The sequence below is a fragment of the Puma concolor genome, chromosome C2 (genome assembly GCF_028749965.1).
Source record: "Puma concolor isolate L17-30 chromosome C2, mPumCon1.1.hap2, whole genome shotgun sequence".
NCBI lineage: Eukaryota > Metazoa > Chordata > Mammalia > Carnivora > Felidae > Puma > Puma concolor.
Genome location: NC_141675.1, coordinates 150,858,590 through 150,881,726, shown reverse-complemented (window position 1 = coordinate 150,881,726; position 23,137 = coordinate 150,858,590). Strand labels below are relative to the sequence as shown.

Here is a 23,137-nt window from a genome sequence, read left to right as displayed (position 1 = left end):
TTTTCTTCTGACCTACATGGTGCTCAGTGTTTGGTTCTTTTGTCTGCATAGAGAGAGAGATGTGTGCTCTCTTTCTCTTTGCTCTTTCAGAGTGATGCCACACAGGCAGGGTTTACTTTGCTGCCAACAATGTAATGCTTTGTGTCTTCATCTCATTGGTTCTCTCGGCTCAGCTCTGCACGTCTCTGTCGGGATAGAAACTGTCCCCACTGGCTCCCCCACCCCTTAAACTCAGCAGGGTCAAAGTGGCATCCATCATCTTTCCCTGACTTGTCTCCTCCTTCACATTTATTCTCCATTTCCAATGTGGGAGCAAAATCCCAGGGGTCGCTTAAGCTTGAAACCTGAGATACTTTCTTGATCCTCCCCATCTCTCTTATCCCCTACATCATCAGATGTTATTGATTTTTGCCTACGAAAGATTTCTCACATTTGTCCCTCTGCCATCCTGCCACTTGGCCTGAGTCTATGCCACCGTCCTCTCCTCCTGCTATTCTGACAGCCTCAGACTCTCACCTCTGTGGCTATGCTCATGCTTTCCTTTTTCTAGTGTGTGTGTGTGTGTGTGTGTGTGTGTGTGTGTGTGTGTGTTTGCCTTTTTCTTTTTGACCAGTGAACCTGAAGACTTTAGGAGTCAAATCAGGCATCACTTGTAAAAAAAGGAAACATTAATTGCTCAATTGGTTTCCCATCTGCATTTTCTCTTGCCTTCTCTGTCTTCCCTAACTCCCTATCTGTCCATCTCTCCCAGCTGGAAAGTTTTGAGCCGTCCTCTGCCCCCCGATGACATCAGTTACCCAATGTTGACTTTACTGCTGAACCGTACCCGCTCTCCTTCCTGTCTCCACCATCAATTTTCATGTTAAAACCCACCCGATTTTTGCGTAAGGCAGACGCTCCCCTCCCAGCGGATCTTTCCTCCTCCTTCCAAGCTTCATGCTGTCCTTCGGCTCACTGTAGGATTCATCTTTCTAAAGTCCTTCTTTGTTCAAAACCTTCTCTGGACCCATTTTCTGCAGAGAGATGTCCTAACTCCCTACACACATCTGGAACCCTTTACAACCTGACTCTAATCTACCACTGTAAGGGCAGGTGCTATCACCACCCCTGCGCTCCCAGCCCCCTTACCTGCCCCCCGGAGGCCCCAGTACCAGCTGCCTTACAGCTGAGCCATCCTTCTCATGCTCTTGGCCTATGACTGTGCTGTGCTTGGCTGGGGACTTCTCTCGTGTTGAAGTCCTACTTACCCTTGAAGACCTCGGGTGAATGGAACCACCACGTGATTCCTGATTCCACCAGTGAGCACAGATTACCTTTTCCTTGCAGCCTTGATGTCACTTACAACCCCAGTTTGCTATTCGCCAAGTCAGCCCGGCACTACAGGCACTTAGGTGTCCATTTTCTTTTGAGCTTGTGGACACCCCAGGGATGTGTCCATTGCCCTTTGGCTCCTCCCATTTAGCGACTCCTCATTAAATCCATGGCAAGAAATGGAAGACATGTATCATATTTACATGTATTTTTTATTTGAGTACAGTTGACACACAACATTACATTAGTTTCAGGTGTATATAACACAGTGGTTCAAAGTTTATACATTATTCTGTGCCCAGCATGAGTATAGCTACCATCTGTCACCATGCAACGTTACTGCAGTATCTTTGACTGTATTCCTTATGCTCTGCCTTTTATTCCTGTGAGTTGTTTGTTCCATAATTGAAAGCCTGTATATAGAGATCATGTACTTTAGGGGCGCCGAGGTGGCTGGGTCAGTTATGTGTCTCACTCTTGGTTTTGGCTCAGGTCAAGATCTCACGGTTCGTGGGATTCAGCCCCATGTCAGGCTGTGTGCTGATGGCAAAGAGCCTGCTTGGTATTCTCTCTTTCTCCTTTTCTTTCTGCCCCTCCCCTACTCAGAATAAATAAAGAAACATTTAAAAGAAAGATCCTGTCCTTTAAATGTATATTTCCAAAGGGAAGTTCTTGTTTTTCCTAGAAGTATAATTGACATACAACCTTATATTAGTTTCAAGTGTACAACAATATAATTCAATATTTGTATAAATTTAGAAATGATCACTGCACTAAGTCTAGTTATCATCCATCACCATACATAGTTACAGACTTTTTTCCTTGTGGTCAGAAATTTCAAGTTCTAATAAAAAGAGAGTCCTTTATTTTTTTATTGTGTTCATTTTATTTTTATTTTTATTTTTTTTTATTTTAATTTTTTTTTTCAACGTTTTTATTTATTTTTGGGACAGAGAGAGACAGAACATGAACGGGGGAGGGGCAGAGAGAGAGGGAGACACAGAATCGGAAACAGGCTCCAGGCTCTGAGCCATCAGCCCAGAGCCTGACGCAGGGCTCGAACTCACGGACCGCGAGATCGTGACCTGGCTGAAGTCGGACGCTTAACCGACTGCGCCACCCAGGCGCCCCTATTGTGTTCATTTTTTAACCTGCACTACATTATTTCTAAAAGCTTTATTAACACCAAACACACAATAGATATCTTTTGTCTTTTTAAAAATTTAATCCAGCCAGATACTTGGTTATTTTGAAAAACATAAGGCAGAATTCATATAAGTACGACAGAAAAGTGTTTCTGAATTGGGATTTAAGGCAATCATTTAATGGATTTCAACTTTGTGTTTCAAACTGGAGCCCATAGAGACAAAGTGTGAATCAGGTGCTTTGCAGCATCTCTGGTTTGGTTGGGGGCAAGGCTTCCATCCCAAGGGAGTCACTTTATTTTTCCTTTACAGCGACCTCTGATGTTCAGGTCAGTGGAAATGAATAGTTGAAACTACATCTTGCTACACTATAAATGGTTGGCGGAGGCAACGCACTCCCCCCACAGCCCCCCCATCCCCTATATATATGTGTGTTGTCTCTATATGTAGAGACAACACACATATATATAATGTGAACATGTGGACAACAGATGATTTTTAGATGTGACTAACATACTCATTAGGCATTTTTAGCAAAATTCTCCGCTAGTCTCATTGTCCTGAGGTTGAAATACAAGAAATTTACTGTCTAGTGTGTGCCTCAGAATCCTGAGGTTTAACTTGGATCCCTTTGAAGTCTTTTATTATGATCGATGAGTCATTTCAACATTTTTCTACATTCAAGGGCCCACAGTAAAAGATAACATCAAGTACCTTACTAATCAAGGATACCACAAAAGATTGGAAATTAGGTGAAAATGTGGCATGAGCAGGAATACTCAACTCAAAACCTGCATTGATCACTACACATTTCAAAAGAATTTGGAAACACAGAGCTTTTAAAAAGTGCACGGGACTGATTTCAGAAAACATTTGGGAAATATTTGAGTGCTATTTGTAATAGAAATAAACCCCACTTGGAGACTTTTCTTGAGTAAATGTTTTACAGTAGAGTCTGGCATCACAAGTCAGGGGTGGAGAAAGGTTCTGTACCTGTCTGTGTGCAAGCATATTCCCAGGATCGGGCTGGGTTTCACCCGCAGCTCTGTGTCAGTCGCTGATGAGACAAAACTTGCTTTTTTAAGGGAGGCTGCTTTTATGTCCAGATGGGGAGGGTTATCGCCCACAGACTAAGGTTTTGGGGTTCTTGGCAAAGACTGCTGACTTACCCTTTATTATACTTTCAAGGCTCTCAGACAGGCTCCACGCTGACTGAACCCTAAAAGGGCCCTGCTGAGAGCTTGAGAGGAAAACACCAGCACTTTGGGAGAAGCATCTGAATAGGTTCACAGTGGGAGCCCACAAAAGAGGAGCTGCGCAGCCCAGGGAGCTGGTGAGAGCACAGAGATTGCTACCCAGGCTAGTGAACAAACCTCAAGACCGTCAAGGGCGAGGATCCAGATCTGGCCGTCAAAACAACAAATTCCAGAGAAGTTTTGAAAGTGAAGATCAGCAACGTCTTATCATCTGGTTTTGCCCCCCATCTTTAAAACCTAGTAATTGTACCCCCACATGGTGTATGAGGTGGGATGGCTGTTTGTCCAGCCCAGTCCTGCCATCATCTTATTGATTTGCTCCACTGTGCTGCTTCCTGGATCTGAACTCGTCACCTGTTCTCCCTACGTTTAAGGGGCAGCCCAGAGTCTTTAGCTGGTGTTCAAAACCATCTAAAAAATGGGTCAGACTTACTCTTGCAGGCTGCTGTCTCCTATTCCTCCAACATAACCAGAATGCTTTTCCTTCTTTGCTCTCATCCGATAGAAACTTTGTCCAGACTCAAATACCCTCTCACATCTCACCACCTCCAAAAAAGCTTCCCAGATCACCCAAAATAGATGAGACCATATTGTCTTTTATATCTCTGAGGGGTCTCTGGCTTGTCACTTTCATGACACTCAGTCCATGCCATCTAGTGCTTTTGCCTTGTATGTACCCATTGAGAACTCTGGGCTGCTGTAAGTCACAGACAATAAGGGGCACTTTGTTTTTCCTTTCCTTTTTTTTCTCAATATATTTTTATTTATTTGTTTTTAAGTTTTTTTTAAATACAAAATTTATTGTCAAATTGGTTTCCATACAACACCCAGTGCTCATCCCAACAGGTGCCCTCCTCAATGCCCATCACCCAAAACCGCACTGAGATATCACCTCATGCCAGTCAGAGTGGCTAAAATGAACAAATCAGGAGACTATAGATGCTGGAGAGGATGTGGAGACACGGGAACCCTCTTGCACCATTGGTGGGAATGCAAACTGGTGCAGCCGCTCTGGAAAACAGTGTGGAGGTTCCTCAAAAAATTAAAAATAGACCTACCCTATGACCCAGCAATAGCACTGCTAGGAATGTACCCAAGGGATACAGGAGTGCTGATGCATAGGGGCACTTGGACCCCAATGTTGATAGCAGCACTTTCAACAATAGCCAAATTATGGAAGCAGCCTAAATGTCCATCAACCGAATGGATTGAATGGATAAAGAAATTGTGGTTTATATACACAATGGAGTACTACGTGGCAATGAGAAAGAATGAAATATGGCCCTTTGTAGCAACATGGATGGAACTGGAGGGTGTTATGCTAAATGAAGTAAGTCATACAGAAAAAGACAGATACCGTATGTTTTCACTCTTAGGTGGATCCTGAGAAACTTACCAGAAGACCATGGGGGAGGAGAAGGAAAAAAAAAAGTTAGAGAGAGCCAAACCATAAGAGACTCTTAAAAACTGAGAACAAACTGAGGATTGAGGGGGGGTGTTTTTCCTTTTCTATTCATCAGCACAAGGCAAAATGCCTACCATGCGCAGCAGCCACTCAGCTCGTATTGTTGAGCTAACCAGGTGAATTAGGCCTTATGTAATGCTTGGGACCTAAAGTAGTTAACATGTAAACCCATCCATCCATCCATCCATCCATCCATCCATCCATCCATTTCTACACTGACTACCTACTCCATCCAGCTCTGTGCTTGGGCCTGGGAATACAGCAATGAGCAATAAAGTCACGGTGCCTATCTTCACAGAGTTTATAATCTTGTGAGAGCAAAGAAATAGTCCCACAACCAACAATCACAACACTCATGGTGGCCTACTCTTATTGAAGGCTTACTCTGTGCTAGTCATTATGCTAAGTGCTTCTTCGTATTATCTTACTGAATTCTCATGACCACCCTTGGAGATAAGCATTATTATCGCTTTCTTATGGATCAGGGACTAGAAGCTTAGCTTAAGCTTGTTAGCTTAACTGCCCAAAGCCATCTGGCTAGTGAGTGGAAAAGTGGGAGCTTGACCCAGGCTGTCTGACTCCAGAGCCTTTATACCACATGGTATAAATAATTCCTAATATTAGAGGGATGACAAATACCACAAATATCGTGTGTGTTAGTGTCCTCTGGCTGTTACAACAAATTTGTCACAAACTTAGGGGCTTCAAACAACACACGTTTATTACCTTACAGTTCTGTGGATCAGAAATCTAACATGGGCCTCACCAGGCTAAAACCAAGACGTGGGCAGAGGCTCCAGGGGAAGTTCCATTTTCTTGCCTTTTTCAGCTTCTAGAGCTGCTTGCTTTCCATGACTCATGGCCCCTTCCTGCATCTTCAAAGTCAGCAATGTCACTTCTCTCTGACTATAGGTGAGAAAGGCTCTCTGCATTCAAGGACGCATGTGATTACATCTGGCCCACTTGGATGATCTGGGACAATCTCCCCATCTCAAGATTCTTAATCACAGCTGCATGGCCCCTTGTACCATGTAAGATAACCTATTCACAGGTTCCAAAGATTAGAGCATGGTCATCGTTGGGGTGCCATAATTATACTGGTCACATCACAAAATGATGTAATAAGGGTAGCGGTCTGGAAGTATAGGAGAGGCTCAGGCTTCTTGGGAGGGACGGGCACTGCAGGCTGACGACCAAGGAGGTGGAAAGCCCCTGAAAAGCCACAGAGCTGGGGCCTTAGCAAGTCTGAGGGTGCCCGGATGTGGTGAGCAGGGGGGTAGGGTGGGGGTGGGAAGTGGCCTGTGTTGTGGCTAGAGAAGGTGGCAGGGGTCAGATCATGAGAAACATGCCCGGCAGGTAGGGAGGGATTCTATTATGATTCTGGGAGAAAAGGGCAATAAGTAAAAGGGTCAAATGAGGGACACGATTGATTTGCACTTTAAGATCACTCTGCTGAGGCGCCTGGGGGCGCCTGGGTGGCTCAGTCGGTTGAGCGTCTGACTTCCGGCTCAGGCCATGATCTTACAGCTCGTGAGTTCGAGCCCCGCGTTGGGCTCTGTGCTGACAGCTCAGAGCCTGGAGCCTGCTTCTGCTTCTGTGTCTCCCTCTCTCTCTGTCCCTAACCCACTCGCATTCTGTCTCTGTCTCTCTCAGAAATCAATAAACATTAAAAAAAAAAAATTAAAAAGAAAAGATCACTCTGCTGCTGTGTAGAAAACAGGTTGATGAGGAGCCCAAGTGCATGCAATTATGAGGGTATTTCAGTAGTTAAGGTGGGCGATGTTGATGGTCTGAACCAGGAGGGGGGCTCTGCAGGTGAGGAGAGGCCAGCCAGAGCAGATAGCAGGGCTGGTGGTTGCCTGGATGTGAGGTAAGGGAGAGATGTCCAGGTTTCTAAGTGGGATGGCCCAAGTGGTTAGGGCCTTCATGTTGACACAAGGGTGACTGGACAGGACCAGGCTTTCGGATGGGAGATGACCAGGGCTAAGTGGCTGTAGAAGGAGCAAAGGCAATTAATATAAGAATGAAAATGTATCCTGGTGGTAGGAGGCTGGTGGGTAGAAACAGGGCAAAATTTGGCACAGTCATGCCTTTTAGTTCTTATAATTGAATATTTACAGACACCATTTTGCTTTTTTTTTTTTTGGCTACCAAAAGCTTTATTGTTTCTATTTGGTCCAAGGCTTGGGAGAGGGCTCCAGGGTGGCTAAAAAGCTGCCTAGTGGCTGCAAGGAGAAATTCAGGCACAAGCCCTGGCCCAGGCGATGCTAGAGGGGCCCCTCAAAGGCTGTTGGGCTTCAAGGGCTCTTACTGATGCTTGAAGGTGAGCCTCTGGAAGGGACACTCAACCAGTCCAGTCTGGGGGCCAGTCAGCTTACAGATGAGAGTCAGGTGGTCGCCATCTTCTTGATGAGTTTCACCTCCTCATCCAGGAAGTGGTTGTCCAGGAAGTCAGAGATGGAGGCCTGTGCAGGCAGAAGCCAGGGCGTGCAGATCCAAAAGGGCCTGGTTCAGGTTCTTCTCCATAACCAGGGTGGCTTTCATGGCATCCAAGGCTTTACCCCACTCATCCTGGGACACTTCTGCCCATCCTGGAAGAGGGCATGGCCACCACACTGGTTTTGCATCTTCAAGTGGGCTCAGGACCCTCCAAAGGCTTCTCCTAAGGCAGCTTGTGGAAGAAGTGGCCCAGCCCTCCAGAGCCACATGGTCGTGGTGGAAATAGAAGCCCAGAGAGAGGTAGGTGTAGGAGGTCCGCAAATGCATGTTGGTCAGGTGTCTGATGGCAGCCTCCACCTCGGTGGAATGATTCTGATGAATCCGGGTGCTCATGGTTGATCGGTAATAAGGAGCTAAGCTCAAAATAGGGTGTTGGCTCATCCTGGAGGCAAAGGGTGGCTGAGAAGATGGCTCTGAAGGTTGTGACTGAAAAAATGTTTAGAGGGTGGTCGCAGGCTGGTAGAAGGGGTGTCCCTGGGTCTGTACCGTCCAAACCCTATTGAAGCAAGAGACATCGGCAGGACCAGGGGCGCACTTCCTGCAGAAACCATATTGCTTTAAGAGGCCACGACGTTAAAATGTCTTCTGGAAAATTATGCAGACCAAATATTCTGATTGTTGGTTTGGTTTAATTAAGGGCAACATATCGGTTATCATATTTCAGCCTTTCATCTTAGCAATAAAATTTTTAAAAAATTTTTATTTTTTGAGAGAGAGAGTGAGTGAGAGAGCACGAGTGTGGGACAGAGTGTGAGTCGGGGGAGTGGCAGAGAGAGAGACACACACAGAATCCGAAGTAGGCTCCAGGCTCCCAGCTGTCAGCACAGAGCCCGACGTGGGGCTCAAACCCACAGACTGCCGGATCATGACCTGAGCAAAGTCAGATGCCTAACTGACTGAGCCACCCAGTCACCCCTTACCTCTCCATCTGAATAAGTAGATATTCTTTTTGCTTGCTTGCACACGACAACTTTACACCATATGTTTCTTCTGATTCTTAGCCTGATGGCAGAATGATTCTTTGGGCACAGTGTAATGTGACCTTGAATTTTAAGAAGATTCATTTTGTTTTTCAGTAAATAACATATAGAATTGTATGTTTCAACAAGATTAACATTTTTCAAAAAGGAGATTTTAGAGAAAGAGGTTTTGGTGTGAGTTAATTATGGGACTTAACAAGGAAAATCAATCAACCTGCCATGTAATACTGAATTAACCAAATGGCACGCATGCACTTGTAATCTAACAAGTTACTTTGTATACCTGTCCTAGGATGAGAGTCCACAGTTATCTTATTTAGATCTCACAACGTGAACACATGTACTAACATAGGTTTAGAAACTCCATACTAGAAGACAAAAGAGTGGATTCTCCCAGCAAGCAAGAACATTTTGGCATTCTGTACTGGCCTCCCGTGTATCCCCGGGTACTACACTTCTCTGCGGCGTGGATTGGCTTGGCTGCCCAAACTTCTATGGAGAGACATGCCTTTTGTTCTTGCCTATAGTCTGTTTCAGTGGTTCTCAAACTTCAGTGAGTATAAGAATTAGTCTACAGGGCTGTATAGATAAAGCCATGGATCTCATGCTTGACTTGCAAAGTGAGACCATTCTAAAGGTACTTTAGACTTTAATTTTTGCCTTTGGTGAAGATTTTGGAACTTCATATGGGCTCTTGGAACCTTGGGGCTATGATTCCAAGTCTGATTTTGGGAGGCATTTCAGCACCTGCCTCTGAATAGAAGAGGGGCTGAAGTTAGAGACAGCAGGGAGGCACAGTGCTGTGAAATCGATTAAATACTTAGAAGGGAATGAACACCCTGTGGTCATGTGTGTGGTAAAGAGATCCCGGAATAGCAGAACAGCAGATATTACTTGTCACATGCCAGTGCAAGAACAGAGGTGGACCTAGGACATACGCAACGAGATTCCTTTCCACAGGAACGACCGGGATTGTCACCTAGTGCCGGACAAGCAAAGGCTTGTCTATGGTAGTTTCAGTAGAGAGAAGTACTGGCAGTACAGCTCATGTGCCCACAACAATGCCACAGGCAAGGTGTGCCCCAGCACTGACCTTCTAGAGTCACATCAGCACCTGCCATTTTAAAATAGATTCATTAAATTGAAGTTTTGTAGCCTTTTAAAAAATCACCTTGATTACATTTATTTTAAATGTTATTGTAGTTTTATAGTGGCAGAAGTATTCTTTTTTTTTTTTTTTAATTTAAGTTTGTTTATTTTTGAGAGAGAGACAGAGAGAGTGAGTGGGGGAGGGGCAGAGAGAGAGAATCCCAAGCAGGCTCTGCACTGTCAGCGCAGAGCCCCGATGTGGGGCTCAAACTCACAAACTGTGAGATCATGACCTGAGCCAAAATCAAGAGTCAGACACTTAAGTCTGAACCACCCAGGTGCCCCAAAGAAATATCACAGTTTAAACAAGTTACTCAGACAAGGGATGTGATGCATTGGGTGCTAAATAGAAGTCACTCCAGAAATTAATCTACTTCCAGTTCATTCTCAAACACTCACTGGGCACTTGGGTCTAAAGGTGAGTAGGTGGTAAATGGGGGAAAATTTTTCCTTTAAAAGAGTCAGTGTCCGCTCAGCTTAGTGCAATGTTGCCGTTTACTATTCCTAAGAACAATGAGAAAGCATGACAGGTCCTTCATAGCTGCCACGTGAAAATGTTAAGAAGTCCTTGTTCATTCTATAGTTAACATAGTGCTAAGTTTTAAAAATATCAGATCCTAAAGAAATTGTGGTTTATATACACAATGGAGTACTACATGGCAATGAAAAAGAATGAAATATGGCCTTTTGTAGCAACGTGGATGGAACTGGAGAGTGTGATGCTGAGTGAAATAAGCCATACAGAGAAAGACAGATACCATATGTTTTCACTATTATGTGGGTCCTGAGAAACTTAACAGAAACCCAGGGGGGAGGGGAAGAAAAAAAAAGAAAAAAAAAGAGGTTAGAGTGGGAGAGAGACCAAAGCATAAGAGACTCTTAAAAACTGAGAACAAACTGAGGGTTGATGGGGGGTGGGAGGGTGGGGAGGGTAGGTGATGGGCATTGAAGAGGGCGTCTTTTGGGATGAGCACTGGGTGTTGTATGGAAACTAATTTGACAATAAATTTCATATAATAAAAAAAAAATCAGATCCTGAAGTTTCTGCATGTTGTTGTGCACTTAACATAATCCATATTAAATACTTGATAAAATCCAGTTAGTAAAAAAACTACACGTAAGGGGCACCTGGGTGGCGCAGTCCGTTAGGCGTCCGACTTCAGCCAGGTCACGATCTCGCGGTCGTGAGTTCGAGCCCCGCGTCAGGCTCTGGGCTGATGGCTCAGAGCCTGGAGCCTGTTTCCGATTCTGTGTCTCCCTCTCTCTCTGCCCCTCCCCCGTTCATGCTCTGTCTCTCTCTGTCCCAAAAATAAATAAACGTTGAAAAAAAAAAATTAAAAAAAAAAAAACTACACGTAAAATGAATTTAGCAGAAAAGCCTCTTAAAAAAAACAGCCACCAAGGTAAGACTTGGTAAAAAAAAAAAAAATGAAACAAAACAAAACCCTGAAGGCTGTTGTCAGTGCAAACCTTGACTTTCAGGCTGGAATCCCCTTGCAAAGTGTAAAGGAAGAAGCTAGCATAGGGGCCTTCAACTTTGTGGTCCTTTTCTTAAAAAAAATTTTTTTTTTTAATGTTTATTTTTCAGAGAGAGAGAGAGAGCGAGCGTGGGCAGGGGAGGGGCAGAGAGAGAGGGAGACACAGTCCAAAGCAGGCTCTTTGGACTGTGTCTAAAGCAGGCTCCAGGCTCTGAGCCATCAGCATAGAGCCCCACGCAAGGCTTGAGCTCATGAAGCGTGAGATCATGACCGGAGCCAAAGCTGGATGCTTAATCCACTGAGCCACCCAGGCACCCGTACTTTCTGTGGTCCTTTAACATGTTGTGGGGATTGGTGTGTCCGCACCGGCCACCTGTTCATCTTCAGACTCCAGCATCTTGTACATGCTCAGTGAGTGTTCAAGGAAGGAAGGGAGTATGTGCTTCAGAGCGATTTCTATTCAAGCATCACTTAACCGGTGACTCAGCCCATCATCGGCAGCTCCTGTAAATGAAGCGCTGCTTCCGGGCACGTAGGCTGTAGAGCTCGCATATCGATTTTGAAAGGGACCATACAAATGCATGCCGCTTTCCTGGGCTGCAGCCTTGCTTCTAAGTACCTGATTCATCATGACCGTGCCCCTCCCAGCCTGGCGCATCTGCCTGCAGGCTCACCCTTGGCCCTTGAGTCTGTTCTAACTAGTGTACTAAACAGCCCTGTTGCCGTGGGTGAATGGGACTTGGAATGACTTCCATGTCCTTCCGCCCTGAGTCTGGTGAGCCCCGATTATCCTGCCTGCCCCAGGTGTCTGGGTATAAACTGCAGCCTTATTTTACCCTCTCATCTTTTTTTGAGAGCTTGGGTGAATGGTCTATTGATGACACTTTTCCTCAGATCTAGGTGAGGATTTTATCATCCTGGGTCTCGCATTCTTCTCTCTCTGCAGGCTCTAGGACCCCCTGGCATTGGCACACGTTGGAGTCCTGGAGGAGCACATGGTCGGAAGCCTTGGCTTTCTCTCCATCTAAGGCTTGATTTAGATCTACGTCTCAGCACTCGGCAGAGCTCCTTTCCCTCCACATAAATGAGTTGACTCTTTACCTTTATAGGTTTTGCTGAAAGCAAAATCTTAATTGCCTGTCATTGAAATGAGTACGTATTACTTCTTACTAAAAATGTTCATTAGGGGCGCCTGGGTGGCGCAGTCGGTTAAGCGTCCGACTTCAGCCAGGTCAAGATCTCACGGTCCGTGAGTTCGAGCCCCATGTCGGGCTCTGGGCTGACGGCTCAGAGCCTGGAGCCTGTTTCCGATTCTGTGTCTCCCTCTCTCTCTGCCCCTCCCCCGTTCATGCTCTGTCTCTCTCTGTCCCAAAAATAAATAAACGTTGAAAAAAAAATAAATAAAAATGTTCATTAGAAATAGTGTTCATGTAGGCTCAGATTCATGTAGGGTTGGTTGGTACATCTTTGGGATCCCTCTAAGCAATCTCACAAACAGTGTTCTGGTTCTTGGTATTTGGTGCAGTTAAAAAAGGGAAATCAGGGGCGCCTGGGTGGCGCAGTCGGTTAAGCGTCCGACTTCAGCCAGGTCACGATCTCGCGGTCCGTGAGTTCGAGCCCCGCGTCGGGCTCTGGGCTGATGGCTCAGAGCCTGGAGCCTGTTTCCGATTCTGTGTCTCCCTCTCTCTCTGCCCCTCCCCCGTTCATGCTCTGTCTCTCTCTGTCCCAAAAATAAATAAACGTTGAAAAAAAAAATTAAAAAAAAAAAAAAAAAAAAAGGGAAATCAGAGGCTTTGAGCTGGTCTAAAGGTTTAAAGTTCCTCACCAGGAAGGCTTTTATTAGTTTCTTTGTTGATTTTTTTTTTTAAACCAATTTTGTAGGAATGGTGGCTATTGAGCTAACCAATTCCTGGTCACTCATTCATCTGTCAGTCGAAGCATGAGACCCAATTGCTCCTTCCATCTATACTGAACAAACGGGGAAGGGCAGGGTTGTACATGGTGGGGACGTCAGGAGAGAGGAAAGTCTAGGGTGCACTGAGCTATTGCATGTCCATTTGGTTTCTCAGGTTGACACGGACAGTAAAAAAAAAAAATTTAGATATAGGAGAATCCTAGGAGACAGTGAACTCTTGTTCTTTTCTTCTCTCTGAGATATCTCCCATTATTCTTTGGGAGAAGAATCAGGCTCTTTTCCCAGTGAAAAATATCAATCTACTAGACAAGGGGCATGAGTGGGGAGCATCTATGTATGGAGACTAATTGTTAGGAATCCACTTTGCCGACTTCCACAGTGTCAGCCCTCGCCCCTACTTCTATGCTTTTCCCTGCCCAATCTGTGGTTTTCACTGCTCTCCACTCCGTGCCAGAACCCAGCGTCCAGATGTATAGTTGGATATACATCTTTAGACCAAGCCCCATCCCTTTCACAAGCAAAGCTGTCTTCTTCTGGGCCCCTTGGTGGGATTTTTTTTTAATTTAAATTTTATTTTTTAAATTTACATCCAAGTTAGTTAGCATCTAGTGCAACAATGATTTCAGGAGTAGATTCCTTAGTGCCCCTTACCTATTTAGCCCATCCCGCCTCCCACAACCCCTCCTGTAACCCTCAGTTTGTCCTCCATATTTATGAGACTCTTCTGTTTTGTCCCCCTCCCTGTTTTTATATTGTTTTTGCTTCCTTTCCCTTGTGTTCATCTGTTCTGTGTCTTAAAGTCCTCCTATGAGTGAAGTCATATGATATTCGGCTTTCTCTGACTAATTTCATTTACCATAATACCCTCTAGTTCCATCCACCTAGTTGCAAATGGCAAGATTTCATTCTTTTTGATTGCTGAGTAATACTCCACTGTATATATATATACCACATCTTCTTTATCCATTCATCCATTGGTGGACATTTGGGCTCTTTCCATACTTTGGCTATTGTTGATAGTGCTGCTATAAACATGGGGGTGCATGTGCCCCTTCGAAACAGCACACCTGTATCCCTTGGATAAATACCTAGTAGTGCAATTGCTGGGTCGTAGGGTAGTTCTATTTTTAGTTTTTTTGAGAAACCTCCATACTGTTTTCCAGAGTGGCTGCACCAGCTTGCATTCCCACAAGTAGTGCAAAAGGGTTCCTCTTTCTCCACATTCTCGCCAACATCTGTTGTTGCCTGAGTCATTAATGTTAGTCATTCTGACAGGTGTGAGGTGGTATCTCATTGTGGTTTCCCTGATGGTGAGTGATGTGGAGCATTTTTTCATGTGTTGGTTGGCCAACTGGATGTCTTCTTTGGAGAAGTATCTATTCATGTCTTTTGCCCATTTCTTCACTAGATTATTTGTGTTTTGGATGTTGACTTTGATAAGTTCTTTATAGATTTTGGATACTAACCCTTTATCTGATATGTTGTTTGCAAATACCTTCCCCCATTCTGTCGGTTGCCTTTTCGTTTTGCTGATTGTTTCCTTTGCTGTGCAGAAGCTTTTTATTTTGATGAGGTCCCAACAGTTCATTTTTGCTTTTGTTTCCTTTGCCTCCAGAGATGTGTTGAGTAAGAAGTTGCTGCAGCCAAGATCAAAGAGGTTTTTTGTCTGCTTTCTCCTCGAGGATTCTGATGGCTTCCTATCTTACATTGAGGTCTTTAATCCATTTTGAGTTTGTTGTTGTGTATGGTGTAAGAAAGTGGTCCAGGTTAATTTTTCTGCATGTTGCTGTCCAGTTTTCCCAGCACCACTGGCTGAAGAGACTGTCTATTCCATTGGATATTCTTTCCTGCTTTGTCAAAGATGAGTTGGCCATATGTTTCTGGGTCCATTTCTGGGTTCTCTATTCTGTTCCGTTGATCTGAGTGTCTGTTTTTGTGCCAGTACCATACTGTCTTGATGATTACAGCTTTGTAGTATAGCTTGAAGTCTGGGATTGTGATGCCTCCTGCTTTGGTTTTCTTTTTCAAGATTGCTTTGGCTATTCGGGGTCTTTTCTGGTTCCACACAAATTTTAGGATTGTTTTTTCTAGCTATGTGAAGAATGCTGGTGTTACTTTGATAGGGATTGCATTGAATATGTAGATTGCTTTGGGTAGTATTGATATTTTAACAATATTTGTTCTTCTTACCCAGGAGCATGGAATATTTTTCAATTTTTTTTGGTATTTTTCAATTTCTTTCATAAGCTTTCTATAGTTTTCAGTGTATAGAATTTTCACCTCTTTGGTTAGATTCATTGGTAGGTATTTTATGGTTTTTGGTGCCATTGTAAATGGGATCGATTCCTTCATTTCTCTTTCTGTTGCTTCATTGTTGGTGTATAGGAATGCAACCAATTTTTGTACATTGAATTTATGTCCCACAACTTTGCTGAATTAATGAATCAGTTTTAGAAGTTTTTTGATGGCATCTTTAGGGTTTTCCATATAGAGTATCATGTAATCTGCAAAGAGTGAAAGTTTGGCCTCCTCCTGGCTGATTTGGATGCCTTTTATTTCTTTGTGTTATCTGATTGCTGAGGCTAAGACTTTCAATACTATGTTGAATAACAGTGGTGAGAGTCGACATCCCTGTCTTGTTCCTGACCTTAGGGAGATAGCTCTCAGTTTTTCCGCATTGAGGATGATATTAACATTGGGTCTTTCATATATGGCTTTTATGATCTCGAGGTGTGATCCTTCTATCCCTACTTTCTTGATGGATTTTATCAAGAAAGGATGCTATATTTTGTCAAATGCTTTCTCTACATCTATTGAGAAGACCATATGTTTCTTGTCCTTTCTTTTATTGATGTGATGAATCATGTTAATTGTTTTGTGGATATTGGACCAGACCTGCATCCCAGGTATAAATCCCACTTGGTCATGGTGAATAATTTTTTAATGTATTGTTGGATCCGGTTGGCTAATATCTTGTTGAGGATTTTTACATCCATGTTCATCAGGGAAATTGGTCAATAGATCTCCGTTTTAGTGGGGTCTCTGGTTTTGGAATCAAGGTAATGCTGGTTTCATAGAAAGAATTTGGAAGTTTTCCTTCCATTTCTATTTTTTGGAAGAGCTTCAAGAGAATAGGTGTTAACTCTTCCTTAAACGTTTGGTAGAATTCCCCTGGAAAGCCATCTGGCCCTGGACTCTTGTTTTTTGGGAGATTTTTGATCACTAATTCGATTTCTTTACCGGTTATGGGTCTGTTCAAATTGTCTATTTCTTCCTGTTTCAGTTTTGGTAGTGTATATGTTTCTAGGAATTTGTCCATTTCTTCCAGATTGCCCATTTAATTGGCATATAATTACTCATAATATTCTCTTCTTATTGTTTTTATTTCTGCTGTGTTGGTTGTGATCGCTCATCTTTCATTCTTGATTTTATTTATTTGGGTCCTTTCCTTTTTCTTTTTGATCAAACTGGCTAGTGGTTTATCAATTTTGTTAATTCTTTCAAAGAACCAGCTTCTGGTTTCATTGATCTGTTCTGTTGGGTTTTTTTGTTTGTTTGTTTGTTTCAATAGCATTAATTTCTGCTCTAATCTTTATTATTTCCTGTCTTCTGCTGGTTTTGGGTTTCATTTGCTGTTCTTTTTCCAGCTCTTTAAGGCATAAGGTTAGGTTGTGTATCTGAGATCTTTCTTCCTTCTTTAGGAAGGCCTGGATTGCTATGTACTTCTCTCTTATGATGACGGTCTTTGCTATGTCCCAGAGGTTTTGGGTTGTGGTGTTATCATTTTCATTGGCTTCCATGTACTTTTTAATTTCCTCTTTAACTTCTTGGTTAGCCCATTCATTCTTTAGTAGGATGTTTTTTAGTCTCCAAGTATTTGTTACCTTTCCAAATTTTTTCTTGTTGTTGATTTCGAGTTTCATAGCATTGTGGTCTGAAAATGTGCACAGTGTTATCTTGATCCTTTTGTACTTGTTGAGGGCTGATTTGTGTCCCAGTATGTGGTCTATTCTGGAGAACATTCCATGTGCACTGGAGAAGAATGTGTATTCCTATGCTTTAGGATGAAATGTTCTGAATATATCTCTTAAGTCCATCTGGTCCAGTGTGTCATTCAAAGCCATTGTTTCCTTGTGGATTTTCTGATTAGATGATCTGTCCATTGCTGTAAGTGGGGTGTTGAAGTCCCCTACTATTATGGTATTATTATCAATGAGTTTCTTTATGTTTGTGATTAATTGATTTATATATTTGGGTTCCTCCACATTTGGTGCATAAATGTTTACAATTGTTAGGTCTTCTTGGTGGATAGACCCCTTAATTATGATATAATGCCCTTCTTCATCTCTTGTTAGAGTCTTTATTTTAAAGTCTAGATTGTCTGATATAAGTATGGCTACTTCAACTTTCTTTTGTTGACAATTAGCATGGTAGATGGTTTTCCATCCCCTTACTTTAAATCTGAAGGTGTCTTTAGGTCTAAAGTGCATCTCTTGTAAACAGTATATAGATGGATCTTGTTATCCACTCTGTTAGCCTATGTCTTTTGATTGGAGCATTTAGTCCACTGACATTTAGAGTGAGTACTGAAAGATAAGAATTTATTGCCATGTTGTTGCTTGTAGAGTTGGAGTTTCTGATGGTATTCTCTGGTCCTTTCTAGTCTTTGTTGCTTTTGGTTCTTCCTTCCTTTCTTCCTTCCTTCCTTCCTTCCTCTCTTTTTCTTTCTTTCTTTTTTTCTTTCTTTTTCCTTTTTTTCTCTTTCTTTCTTTCTTTCTTTCTTTCTTTCTTTCTTTCTTTCTTTCTTTCTTTCTTTCTTTCTTTCTTCTCCCCTCAGAGAGTCCCCCTTAAAATTTCTTACAGGGCTGGTTTAGTGGTCACGAACCCCTTTAATTTTTGTTTGTCTAGGAAACTTTTAATCTCGCCTTCTATTTTGAATGACAGCCTTGCTGGATAAAGAATTCTTGGCTGCATATTTTTCCGAGTCAGCACATTGAATATATCCTGCCACTCCTTTCTGGCCTGCCAAGTTTCTGTGGATAGGTCTGTTACAAACCTGATCTGTCTTCCCTTGTAGGTTGAGGACTTTTTTTTTCCCTTGCTGCTTTCATGATTCTTTCCCGAGTATTTTGTGAATTTGACTATGAGATGTCTTGTTGATGGTTGGTTTTTGTTGAATCCAATGGGAGTCCTCTGTGCTTCCTGGATTTTGATATCTATATCTTTCCCCAGGTTAGGAAACTTTCCACTATGATTTTCTCACATAACACTTCTACCCCTTTTTCTCTCTCTTCATCTTCTGGAACCTCTATCATTCTGATGTTCCTCTTTAATGAGTCAGTGAGTTCTCTAATTCTTAAATTGTGCTCTTTGCCTTAGTCTCCCTCTTTTTTTCTCCTTCATTATTCTCCATAAGTTTGTCCTCTATATTGCTGACTCTCTGTTCTTCCTCATCCATCCTTGCCACCATGGCATCCATTCGAGATTGAAGTTCAGTTATAGCATTTTTTATTTCATCCTGACTAGCTTTTACTTCTTTTATCTCCACAGAAAGGGATTCTAATCTATTTTTGACTCCAGCTAGTATTCTTATTATCGTGATTCTTATTATCGTGATTCTGGTTCAGACATCTTGTTTGTATCTGTGTTGGTTAAGTCCCTGGCTTTTGTTTCTTCCTGCTCATTCTTTTGGGGCGAATTCCTTATTTTGTCATTTTGAAGGGAGAAAAGGAATTAATGAGGTAAAGAAATTAAAATTAGAAAAAAATTAAAATTAAAAAATTAAAAACAACACACACACATATACAGAAAAATCAAATAAATGATGTTAGATCCTAGGTGTGTTTTGGTCTGGGTGTTGAAAGGGCTTTGATAGATTAGAGAAAAAAGGGGAAAGAAAAAAAAGGAAATTGTTTGAAAACTTGAAAAAATGAATACACTGAAATAGAATAAAATGAAATGATGGAAGTAAAATAGAATTTGAAAAACATTTACACAAAAGTAAAAAATATAGTAGAAAAAATTAAACATTTTTAATAAGTTGAAAATAAAAATAATTTTTTCTTTTTCTGTATTCAAGTAAAAGAAAAGAAATGAAAAAGAGAAAAAAAAGAAAAAGAAAGAAAATTGAATAGATGGACCAATGAACAGACTGAAATATGAATGAAGTCACTTCGTTTTCCCTTAGAAGTCAAACTATGAAGCATTTTATAGTCTGTAAACTAAGCCGGCAGAGAGACTTGTGGTCCTGAAGAACGATGTTGGCCCAGTTGAGCGGGGCTTAGTGTAATGGCTCCGTTCTCCACTAGATGGCGCTGCTTAGCTTACTGGGGTGGATGGTTGTGGCGCTTGTAGTTGTGTTTGCGCATGTGCGGGAGCCGCGAGAATGGCGTCACCCAGCAACCCTCTCTACTATTGGAACGCTCTTCTCCCCGATCAGCCATGGCACACCCGTCGTTTGTCTTTGGCTTCCATCCGCCCCCCGCTTTTACACAGTCTGTGACCAAGCTCCAGGCAGCACCTCCCACCTGGGTTTTATCTCAGATGCGGCTGTGTTTCCCGACCTCTTACTTCTGAGGGACCGTGGCTCTGACCTGCTCCGCCCTTCTGCGGGAGGGTCTCACCGAGCAGTGGCCGGGTGTGGGCCGCGTTCAGGAACATTCACGGACGTGCTGCTGCCGATGCGGAGACTGCGGCCCCGGGGCCAGCGCGTCCCAGAGAAAGTTCGCACCATCTTGTGGCAGGAGCGTTTCAGGGACTATGGCAAATCACAACACACATCTGGCACCAGGCTTCACCCCCGATGACCCTGTTCTAGCACCAGTGAATGTGGTTGTTCTTCCGGGTCCACCGGGGTCTTGCCTTTGGGGGACCCCACAGCCTCTACCAGATGTCCTCCCAGCAGGGGAACCAACTCTCCCGTGTGGCCCAAAGAACCCCGGACTCTGCTCTGCTCCTGGGGATTCGTCCTTCTCACCAGAGCACCTCCAGGTATCGAGCTGCGGCGTTTCAGACTCTGCGTTCCCCGTTTATAGTCTTAATGGAATTTAAACCCTCTGCTTTCTCCCTTGTTAGTTTAGTCCCTGCGGCTGTTTCCACTTTTCCACTTTCTCTCCAGCTGCTTTGGGGGGGGGTGCTTTTCCCGTATTCCGCACCCCCCCCTCCACTCTCCGCAGGCAAAAACAGCTCCCTGCCCTCCCCCCACGGCTTCTCTCTCCTCCAGTTCACCTCTCTGCGCCGCATACCTGCTGAGTTGTGCAGGTGGCTGTGTTAATCCTCAGATCAGTTTTCTAGGTGTGCAGGATGGTTTCGTGTTGATCTGGCTTTATTTCATGGATGTGAGACACAAAAAAACCCTTCCATGCCGTTCCGCCATCTTTTGGTGGGATTTTAAGATGTCTCAGAGAATTGGGCGAGTGATGATGGTTTGTAATTCAAAGATGGATGGCTTATTATAAATACCAAAGACAGCGCTAGCCAAGAAAGTAGATTTGGGGTTTGGTTGTTGGGGTAGGGGATTTACAATAGCTTCCTTTCTAGTTTTTATAGGAAAAGCCACATTCCAAAACGTAGGAGGAGGGAGAAGATGAGAGGAGAATACAGGACTGGATAAGATTGGATGGTGTGGATGCTTGGAATGATCACAGGCTGTTCTGAAAACATGAACTTTCCCAACAGCTTCAGTCACTAATGAAAACTTTGTGACATCTGCGATTGCAGTTACCTTTTCATTTCCCTCCCTAACCATTGTTTCGGGTAGTCTGGTACTTCATTAGTAATGATTTTACTGACAGTTCCCTTAAACAGTCTCTGAATTCAGGTGGAGGAAGATGGGTTTTTAACTAATCTTTGTTGGCATAAACATATATCATATCAGAGACTAACTATTCTTTCCATTTTTCATTTGTTTTCTTTGGTGTTATCTGACATTAGGTTGTCAGAGCAAATTAAAGCGGCAAGTAAGCAATAATTGCTTTGTGATATAAAAAGATGGGTAAAAAATTGCTTTTTAACTAAGTTGATGCTGTATTTCCTACCTCTAAAATATTTAAAGCAAGCGACTGTGTATTTAGCAGACAGGCTTACGGATATATTTATGGACCTGGCCCATCTTTTGAAAATGGGGATTTGTGCTGAATAATTCGGATTCGCAGACTTCACAGCTCAGCTTTCCTGGATCAGTGCGAGCCTCCTCTTCCTTTTTCGTGATGCACATAGGATCTTGCTGTTAATACTGTTCTTGTCCGCCCACTGTACCCTTTCTTCCTACCCTTTCTTTACCAGCATCCTACGCTGCATCTGACCCCCTTTCCATTTAACTTCACTATTCAGAGCAGCCTGATTTCTTTCTAAAAACCCAACTCGAGAGCAGAGGGACAGACTCCTTAAAACCCTAGGCCCCCAATGCACAGACACACAAAAAACAAACCATTTGCCCTTGCGATTTTCTTAAATATTTATTTCAGCCAATTCCTTGGTGATTCCAGGGGTTTTTAATCTGTGTTATAATTTAAGTGTTGGGAAAAATGAAGCAGAGTTGTCCTTTTTTTCCCTCCCAATTGAGATGTGCAATAGTTAGAATTCTCGGTCCTTAGAACTCTTTCCGGTCCCATGAAGACTGGCCCATTGGTTACTGGGTGGGACCTGAAAATGTTAGTCTGGTCTTGGTTTTTAGAACTTGTATAGGAAACATGAAAAGACAGAAAGTCCCCTCTTAAAAGAGAGGGAAATTCACCCAGGTTTGGCCAAGAGAGATGCTCAGGCTGTTAGCTGAGTAAGGTAAATTCTCTGGGTAACAGTTCCATTGGAAGATCACCCCTTACCAGCAGGTAAATGAAGTAAAACCAGGATTAGCCTAGTTAGGTTTTCTCAGTGTCTACTCTTATGAAGCTGAACGAGGAAGAAAAAAGACAGGTGACTGCTTTTTAGTGTTTGTTCTGCACATTCATGTGACAAATCTTAAAGCTTCAAATGCCAAGTGGCAAACTCAGGAAATGCCTTCTAGCTTGCTAGGCTTGTATGTGTTTACACATGTGTGCGAGACTGTTTTAGACCAATTTCTTGGAGGGAGATCTGATTCAGTTACTAATTTAGGATCGTTTTGCTACACAGGAATCAATATCGCTAGGTCCTCACAAATTTATGGATTGATTAGGTAAACAAAGAATCCAAACTGATTGAGTGCTTACTCTGTGTTGTATGACAGGGTAGTGAAACTGCGGGACACAACCCAGGGCCCCAGGGACCTGTGGTCTCAGAGGAAACAGCCAAGACAATAGTCAGCATGGGGAGTCTGATGTAACTGGGGTTACGAGTGGGGAACAGAGCGCGTCAGCAGGAACGTCCTGGAGGGGAGGCGAAGGATGAAGGGGGGTGAAGTGGAGTGGGTCCAGGGGTAGTGGAGCTTGAGCTGAACCATGGAAGTGAGATGGACAAGAAATAGATAATCTAAGAGAGGGGCAGTGACAGTGATGAGTGACAGTCATGTGGAGGCCCTGGAGGGCTTTCTTGGGATGCGGCATTCCCGTTACTCAGAATAATGAGGAAACGGCTTGTGGCATAATATTTTTCCTTCTCGGAGACCATTCTGTTTGAACTAATAAATATTTAATCCCAGGTAGCTGGATAATTTAGACTTTGATCTTAAAGAATTATCTGGATGTTTGGAAATCTTTTTTCACCTTTTATCTTTAGGTAGTATTGTGAACAGCTGACCTTAAAACTCTTTGGCTACAGTTGAGAGTGTCCCACTGGTTTTCTAATTGGCCCTGGTTGTGTCGTATTACTACAATGCCTAATATTAAATGGCCCATGGATTCCTTGTATAACTCTTATTAGGTGGGTCATTCTTCTAAAATAGTATGAAATTTACTTTATGGTTTTTTTATAAATTTTTTTAAGTTTTATTTATTTGTTTTGAGAGAGACAGAGACAGCATGA

General features: G+C 43.1%; 1 long non-coding RNA gene across 1 annotated transcript in view; it reads left to right on the top strand.

Moving 5' to 3' along the window:
• Positions 1-20,353, top strand: part of LOC147577610 (uncharacterized) — a 63,723-nt gene extending 43,370 nt beyond the window's left edge. Inside the window, exons 4-5 of the long non-coding RNA XR_015240437.1 lie at positions 12,230-12,435; positions 19,278-20,353. This is a non-coding gene — a long non-coding RNA (uncharacterized LOC147577610). The remainder of the gene's footprint in view (positions 1-12,229; positions 12,436-19,277) is intronic.
• The last annotated feature ends 2,784 nt before the right edge of the window (positions 20,354-23,137 follow it).